Raw genomic sequence first — 9,590 nt, forward strand, 5'->3', positions numbered from 1 at the left:
TGGGGGACTGCATATACACATGTGGGGCTTTAACTGTAATCAAATGTTTCTGTAATATTAATACTTCAAATAAACAAGGCTTTAGGAAGCTGTTTTCTTGACTTTTCATCAACAGTTTACAAACAACATTGAGACATTCCTTTAACTAAAGGAGCCTATAAATTGTAAAATGATCAAATGTAAAATAAACATTAAAAATATAGAAAAAGACAAAATTAAAATAACTGTTGTTGTAGTGTAATAAATTAGTTAGCAAGACATATCTTTTTCTGTCCTCATGTTTCCGATTTGTCTGCGTTCTTAACAAACTAGGTGTCATCAAAATTATATATCAAAAGACAGAAAAAACATTTCTTGGTCTATTGAGTCTTGATTTCTGCAACAAAATTTGGAAGGATCAGATTTGGGAGTAAATGACACGAAAGCATAGAGCCATCCCTCCTCAATGGATCAGACTGCTACTGATAGTGATGTGCGATACCACTGATTTCCTTTCCGATACCAAGTACTTTTCAGGGTGGTATCGACGATACTGATCCGATACCGATACTTTATACAAAAAAACGTATTTTATTTATTGTATCTCAAATTATAGCGTCATAATGATTACAGGACATCAGATTACTTGTTCTTATCACTTAATAATGCAGAGTTCATCATATGGAAATAAAAAAAAACTGAAGTTGTGCGCTATTTGAACACCTCGCCTGCCTGCAGCACTAAAGGACTCTGTGAGAGACGTGTGTCTCGCCCTAGCAGCACCTGTCCCTCTCCTCCTCTTCAGTTCGTTTCAACATATGCGCCTCATATTCTGTGATATGATTTACTCTGAGGTGTTTGACAAGGTTAGTGATGTTGCCACAACCAAACATGCCAACCCTCCCGATTTTTCCGGGAGAATCCCGGAGCCACCATTCTCCCGAATTTCCACCTTGACAACAAAATTGAAAAACCATTTTGCAGAATTCATAGCGTGGCCGAGCCAATTCCAGTTTCCAACAATGGCGGCAGCTACTTAGTTTTAATATTACTCTTATTTCTCTTTCTGGGTCGCAAAAAAACCCCAACTTTTAACATGTTTTCAGGTGAGAATGTAGCTGTGTAAACTTAAATTATCTGAGCCGATCGACACATCGTCTTCAAACCCCCGCAGGCTTTCACTACTCGGGATAAACATGATATATAAGTCACTTTGATAACTTAAAAATGTTGTTTGGCTTTTTCAGTGTTTTGTTTGTTCGTGAGTAAATCGGTTTGGCTGAGATTAAAGTTATTAGATTAGATTAAATTAAATTTAACTTTATTAATCCCTCGGGAGGGTTCCTCCGGGGTTTTCACACAGCTGAATAAACATCAAACAGAAAACTAATTAAAGAAAGTGTGAGACGGTCGAGAGTTTACGCCAGCGCCCGGTTATATTTTAGATAGCAAGGAGCAGACGGCTGAGTTTCACTCCACCGAGGGAACTCAAGACGTACTACCCGGCTTTCTTTAGACCGCGAAGGGCGGGTCCTCAGGTGGAAGCAGCCTCTGAATTTGGACATACCCGCTGTTTCGGTGACATTTAACGTATTTTATCCGATAAATAAACCCTGTAAAATGTGCCCTTTTGATTGTCTCCCTAATTCTGAGATCTCAAGGTTGGGAAAGTATAGCCACAACACCTCACTCTTGGAGCACTTTTTTGCCACATGTATCGCAAACCATGTCTCAGCTGTTTGTGGAGGTAAAATACGTCCGCACAATTGGGCTCAGCCATTGTTGTGAGTGCGCGCGCCAAGGGGCTGCGAGCCTTTTATACAGCCGTATTTCGCACATGACTATGATAGGCGGAAGAGGAAGTAGTTCCTTTGAATGTAGACAATCCGAATGTTATAGTTTCTTTCCACTGTGTTGCTGTTAATGATAAACTAGAAATTAACCCTAAATTACTAAAAATATCGATATTTTAATGTGAGAATCGATTCTAGAACATAAATGACTGGTATCGGAGGAATCGATATTTCAGGATCGATCCGCACATCACTAGCTACTGATGATAAAATAGTGTAGGTGGTACTTCTTTGCACACCTTGAGATCTTTGTGAGCATTATTTATCCACCACAGCCTGGGTATTGTAGCTGATTAAGTCCATCCCTTTATGACCACAGTGTGCTCATTTTCTGATGGGACATACCATATTACATGTACCAAGACACAAAATTCCAAAGATCTCAGTTTGGTTTAGTGAACATGTGTCTTTAGGAAAACTAAAGTGGGCAAAACTAAGACTAAGAACATGGAACATGGAATTTTTATAGTTCCTTCATCATCAATTTCAGTCAGGTAGCTGCACTTCTCCCTTCAGCCAAAGTGCCCTTTGTTTGACCTCCCAGCCCATTGTTGCTTCAGTGGGCTGGTTTCAGTCATTATGCAAATGTAAACTGTAAGAAATGTACGTAAAAATTACCCCAAATAACTGTAAAATGGCAACGGTAAATTACCATTAAATCAAAAATGATTAAATGATTGTAATATCTATATTAAATTTCTGTATATTTTAGTTTTACACTGCTATTATGTTGAAAATATATTAATTTATAGTGGTGCGGTTGCCCCTCTGTTGGTTCTCCTTGGTCTCTTGTGTTCTGAGGGCCTCTGGATGTCTGGAGCCTTGATCTCCTCCATACCTGCTTCATGCCCTGGAGGACAGGGCTATGGCCCCCCCACACCCTCTAGCACAGGGGTGCCCAATCCCGGTCCTCGAGAGCTACCGTCCTGCAGCTTTTAGATGCATCCTTGTTCCCACACACCCGAATCAAATGAATGGCTTGTTATCAGGCCTTTGCCAAACACGATGGCATGCTGAAGAGGTAATCAAACCATTTGATTCAGCTGTGTTGGAGTAGGGATGCATCTAAAAGCTGCAGGATAGTAGCTCTCGAGGACTGGGATTGGGCAGCCCTGCTCTAGCAGATCATTACATGAAGGAACGTTTTAAATACAAGCGTGCACATGCTCAGAGGTGTACACACGGGTGCTCTCACACACAAACTACACCCTTTTTGGCTCCTACCTCAAAAGCACACTGTGCGCTGTCGATCTTACGTGCTGCACAATGATGTTTAATATTTAGTATTTACTGTTATATTCACATAGATCATCGCAATGATGTTGTTTATTATATTGCTCTTTTTTTTCTCTGCTTGTTTTCTCTGTTTTCCTTCTCAACAGGTGATCCAGGTGATTGATAGATGTATTTTTTGTCTGCTTATTTAGTTTTTTGTTTTTTGTGCCCTTTATCTCCGTTCCTCTACCCCGCTGTTTTTCTTTCCCTCTTTCTTTCTCCCCTTTCTTTTCCCCAGTCAAGTCTGTCCCGTATTTAGCAAGTGAAAATAAAAAAAATAAATAAAAAAACAATAAAAGGTGAATCAAATAGACCAATACAGCAAGGCTGGGATGGTCCATTTGGTAAAGTAAATCCGTTGGGTATCTTTCTTCGCCTACAGTGTTTTTTAACCCTTTAATGCACATCATGAGTCACAAGTGATTGTTTTTTAATCTTCCTTATCATTGCAAAAAAAAAAAATACATTCAAATTTAGAATCTCGGGGATTCATCAGTTAACTTGGTTTGATCATTAAACATATTTTTTCTTATTAGTTAATTGCTTACTCCTCTCCTCGAACTTCCACCATTCATGTCTATCCGTTTATGACCACTGTGTACCCATCTTCTGATGACTACTCCCAGAAGGATGATGCACCATATCACGAAACTGTGATCATGTTAAACTGGGTTCTTAAACATCACAATGACTTCACTGAACTCCATCAACCTCCACATTCACCAGATCCCAAACCAAGGGCACCTTTGGGATGTGGTGGAACAGGAGATTTAAATCATGAATTTACCACTGTTCAATCTGTTTGAGTGTGGTAACACCTGCTGAAATTAAAATTAATTGATAAAAATGAAATGCCCAAAAAAATAATGAAATAATGTTAATAAAATAACTGGTGTAGCTTGCAAGGTCAAGAGCAGTCAAAGAGTATATTATTAAAGCTGTAACAATCAGTTTCTTTAAAAAGTCTCATTTATATGCACATTTTGGAGAAATTGCATCATGTGTCTAAACCGTTACCTTTACATTAAAAAAAAAGAAGAAGCTTAGACGAGGAGGGTACTATTATTGTCACAGAGAGAGATAGCTGTCTGACTGTGAGGTACTGCAACAGCAGAGGGCACCAATACTCCTTGGTGGCGTGTAGTCCGCCAAACCAAGACAGTGCCACTTCTAACGGTCCAGACTGACTCAGCTCAGCAAGGGAGTACCAGCAGCACCCTGCACTGAACCAACAACCAATAGCGGTTTTTGATACGGGCGACACGGGTGGTTACCCGGGGTGGCATCATGGTGGGGGGCGGCATCATGGGCATCGGCAAAAAAAATGTCGTAGGCACCGATTGGGATTCTATCGCCCATTTGCTGGGAGTAAGGGCGCCCTCCGTTTGCATTTGCATAGTAAGGGGGGGCGCCAGAGGGAGTGTTCGCCCAGGGCGCCAAACAGGCTAGGACCGCCACTGCCAACAACCTTCTATTTCAATGCAAGTATAACATTAGACATGAAATATCAACTGTAACTATAGTTCGCTTGGTCAGTTTTCTTGTTGCGTTGAAAGTGTTCCTCTGTCACAGGCTTTGCCTTCAGTCCTGTTAGTTTTCTGGAAAGTTCATGCTAATGCAGCAGGTTTAAGATTTTAGCTAGCTCTACTGTAAAACAAACACCTGTTTAATTTACCAGGAGCAGGTAAGACAATGTACCTTTTTGATTTATTTAGGGTTATGTATTTCATTGTGACCTGCTTCTGCCATCCTGACTATTGTAGAGGAAATTTAAAAAATGGCATGAGTTGGGTCAGTCATATTCTCTGAATAAGCTCACTACACTCCTAAAAACTGAAACAATATTATCTGATGAGGGTATTCCCAAGCGGATGATCTGATATCCTCGTGTTGGTGTTGTTCCCAGACCATCATGAAAATGTTGCTCCAGGTTCAACATTGCAAGTGACCAATCACATTGTTGTGACGTTATTCCTTTGCGCGCCAAGCCATTCGTGCATTTATGAAATTCCAATGTTGCAAGGACAATATCAATTCTGCTTACTGTTTATTAAAGGGTTACGGTTAGGGTTAGGGTCAGGGTCCGTTGATCGGCGGACAGAGGCGGTTTCACGCAGCTTAAGTACAGTTTTTTGTTTTACGCCGGTTTTTCCCGAAGTCGCAAAAGTATGACGTCACAACATTCTGATTGGTCACTTGCAATGTTGATCCTGGAACAACATTTAGTATGATGATCTGGGAACAACACCAACACGAGGATATCAGATCAACCATTACCAAGCTTTGTAAGGCGGTCAAGATATCCAGGCTGTTTTCTGCATGTCATAAAGGGCCATTGATTACAACATACTCCAGAACACAGTCCTTCATACACATGTTGAACTATGTGGAGCTCAAGAAAAAAAATTTTTGGACAAAGTGAGAATGGAAAAGATCAGTTTGTATACTATGTACCTCTTAGAGAGACTTTGAAATATTTGTTAGACTCTGATTTGTGGCAGAGATGTGTAACAGGTGAGCATTCAGCTCAGTCTTCATCGATGTACTGTGTGACATTAGTGATGGTAAGATGTTCAAAAGTAGTACTTTTTTTTTTTTAAACAAAATCCATTATGTTTCAAACTACTGCTATATCAAGATGCCTTTGAAGTTTTTAATCCTTTAGGTTATGGAAATAAATAGATAAAACTGTAGTTAAAGGAACCTTGTTTTGCATGCTGGAGATAATTTGGGCTGACATTGCACTGGTGGCCTCTGCTTTAGTCGTACACATCATTTCTGTAGATACTGTTTAATGACACAATCTGTTTTTCAGGGTGGTGATCCAAATCAGTGTGGAGCAGAATGCACAATAGAGATGTACAACTCTCCTGTTGAACACCTCAAGACTGAAGGTACACCAGATAAAGAAGGAGTAAAGTTTGAGTTAGTTTTCAACTGTTTAAAATATTTTTATCTGTCAGCCAGGTTTGCCATTTTGTTTAGGACACAACAGGGCGACCGTGGTTCAGGGGGTTAGGAAGCATATCTGTAACCGGAAGGTTGCCGGTTCGATTCCCGGCCTCTCTGTCGTGGTCGTTGTGTCCTTGGGCAAGACACTTTACCCTACTGGTGTTGGCCAGAGGGGCCGATGGCGCGATATGGCAGCCTCGCCTCTGTCAGTCTGCCCCAGGGCAGCTGTGGCTACAACTGTAGCTTGCCTCCACCAGTGTGTGAATGCGAGAGTGAATGAATAGTGGCATTGTAAAGCACTTTGGGTGCCTTGAAAAGTGCTATATAAATCCAATCCATTATTATTATTAACATTTTTAGGGCATTTTGTCATATGAAGCTGCGCTGTTTCTTAATTTTTTTGTGAAAAACAAAAGATTGGTTCACCCATTCCATTCTGAATCGGAGCATTAAACAGTTTAAATACTCTGACTCTGATACCTCTTTAAAGCCGTGTGAGGTCAGTCCTCAAACTCTCAGGACAGTTAATACAAAACTCGAAATTTTTAAGGCTTTTGTCTCTCATAATTGGTGACAAAGTGGAAGATGGAACAGATGATTTTTGCCCCACTGCATCCAGACTGCAAATGAATCGCACATGTGCGAAGCCACTGCTGGCATGTGATGTGCAGCAGCAGAAAAAAAGGACCTGTGAGGCTCAATAACAGAGATTTAATTAGAAAAGTAAAGAAATTTTGCGCCAAAAATATTTATTTTTTTTGTATCTATACCTACTGAATGTTTTCAGTCAGTACTAAAAAGGTATCGTGTTTAGGTACCCAGCCCTACTTGCATTTCAATTCAATTGCAATTTTCATGTCAACGATACAATTCAATATCCCAATGCATCTTCTCCAAGTGGTGAAGATGGCCACACGAAGGGCATCTACTGTCTGGAACTGTTGTCCATTCTCAGTTGGATTTAGATCAGGGAAAGACGCAGGATGGTCCATAAGAGTGATGTTATTCTCCTGGAAGAAGTCCCTTGTCCTACGGGCATTGTGCACTGTAGCATTGTCCTGTTGAAAAACCCAGTCGTTACCACACAGACGAGGGCCCTCAGTCATGAGGGATGCTCTCTGCATCATCTGGACATAACCAGCAACCGTTTGACGCCCATGCAACTCCTGAAGCTCCATTGTTCCACTGAAGGAAAAAGCACCCCAGACCATTATGGCGCCCCCTCCACTTTTTTTCTCATCAGAGAATTTGTTTTTGAAGCCCTTCAGTCTCAGATGCTGTTTGCTGCAGTGCAGTCATCACCACTAATGGCCTTAATTTGGGTTGAGGATTTTTTTGGGTCTTCCACTTGACTTTTTTGTTCCATAACCCCCAGGATCATTTAAGAAATTCCAAATGACTGTCTTACTGCGTCCCACCTCAGCAGCGATGGCACGCTGTGAGAGACCATGCTTATGCAGTTTGACCACGTTCAAAAAGGAACGTTTTTTTGCTTTTGGCATCAGAACATCATTGTCATTTTCTGTGACTACCTGACAGAAAATGACAATGAATCCACATATTTGCATAGATTAGGCCTTTTAAAGGCATGTGGTCCTAAACTTTTGATCAGCTGTAAAACAGCCTGTCTCAGTTTAAGTTTGTTAAATGTAAGTTAAATGTTGTCTACCTCCCATTTCTGCTTGTTGCATGTTGTTGGAACCCTGTTAAGATCCAACCATGCAAAAGATGATTTTTTGCCATTTTTCAAGTGGTCTTAAATTTTTGATCAGGACCGTATTTAATAATGGATTAGTTTCTTCTGAATGGATTAAAAATGCTTTTTGTCCGCATTGCAATGCATCACAATTGTAAATCATTATACGATTGGTCTGCTCTATTAAATGTAAGATTGTATTATACATGTGTATTTGTTTTTGAAATGGGCAGTTTGCTTTATTGTGCTTTGTATTTGCTTTCAGACTGCAAGGAAAGAATGCTAATCTACACCGAGCATCAGAAGAACAACATGCAACTCCTCAAACACATTGGATCCAAAACCTGTTCCAATCCCTCAGACACCATCAGAGACTGTTTTGAAAGCCCTCTACTATCAAGTCTGGATAAAAAGAAACTTTGTCAACCACTGCAAGCTTTTTAAATTTTATTTGACTGTTTATTATGTACTTATTTGTTTTGGTTGTATTAAGTTTGATATTAATTAGATCAGTGCCTTTTTAGCCATTAATTTGATTATTTAATATTAACTGTTTAATTTAATCATTGTCTCTACTGGTTTTTCATTAATGTTTCGAACAAATTATAACAAAAAGTCATAGAATGTAAATTTTATGCCAATCAGCCCTATTATATTTATTGCCTCATTTGTTGGAGCTAAATTTTTCAGACGACATTCTGGCTAAAACAGCTGCCAATAATTTACTGTAAATATGAACTTTTGGATAAAAAAACATGTTTTTTATTATACAGCTCTTCTGTGCTTTGTTAATAGGAGTAATGTAATGTAAACAAGCCCCTTATGAAAGTTTTTCACTCTATTGCCAGAAATAGCCAAAAAATATAAATTGCCAATATTAAGCAATCCAACTGTTCCTTCGAAAGGTTGGAAAGACAGAAAGCAAAAATGTCAACAAAAAGTACAGTTAGTTTGATATTTAAGCTGAAAAAATAAAACAAAATAAAATACAAAGATTTAAAGTTTTTTTTTTCCCCCTCAGCAAGGATTGTGACTTTAATGCATTTACATCAAAGTTTGTGTCACAGTTCTGGGTCATTTTGACCCCGCTTTTACAGTTTCTTATATTTTGGTATATTTCTGTATTATGATTTATGTTCTGGTTCTTTAGTTGTGCTATTTTGATTATTATTCTAGATTTAGATCAGTGTCAGTCTGCATCCTTATTTCTTGTTTCCTGTTTTACTTTGAAAGTTCGTGTCTGGTGTCAGGGTGTTCAGTTTTACCTGCCTCCTGTCTTGTTAGCCCAATCCCTCCCAGCTGTGTCTCCCTCCTGTTTTCCATTCCCTGATTACTCCCCTGTGTTTCCTTTGTTCTCTGTCGCGTCGTTAACGTCTGCTCACCCTCATTCTCTCTGTGTGTTCCGTTTGCTCGCTTGCCTACCTGTTAGTTTATTTGTTTTCCCAGTTCAGTTAGTTTTCTGTAGTATTTTACTGTAATAAACCAAGTTTCTTAAGGTCACCTCTGCCTCCGCGAGTCCTGCGTTTGGGTCCAATCCTGCCTGCCTGCGTTGGTTGAGCTGCACGAAGCCCGCGAGGTTCTTCAAGCTCGGGAGCTAGCAGCCTTTGCTCGCTCCCAGTACTCCATGCTGAAGTCGCAGCAGCCACAGCAGCAGCGAAAGGAGCTCGCTGTGAAGCTGCATGAGCTTCCTGCGACACAGCAGCGGCAGAACACGGAGCTTTCTTCAACGGACTTTGTTTACCCTGAGCCAGTTTCTCCTCTAGCTGACAACCCCATATCTGACTTTTCAGGCTGTGGCAAAACTGAACTTAGAGGTTTTAAGACCGTCTCAGCTG

This window comes from Rhamphochromis longiceps, linkage group LG6 (genome assembly GCF_057381845.1).
Source record: "Rhamphochromis longiceps isolate RC_006_pf linkage group LG6, R_longiceps_female_GT1.1, whole genome shotgun sequence".
NCBI classification, from domain to species: Eukaryota; Metazoa; Chordata; class Actinopteri; order Cichliformes; family Cichlidae; genus Rhamphochromis; species Rhamphochromis longiceps.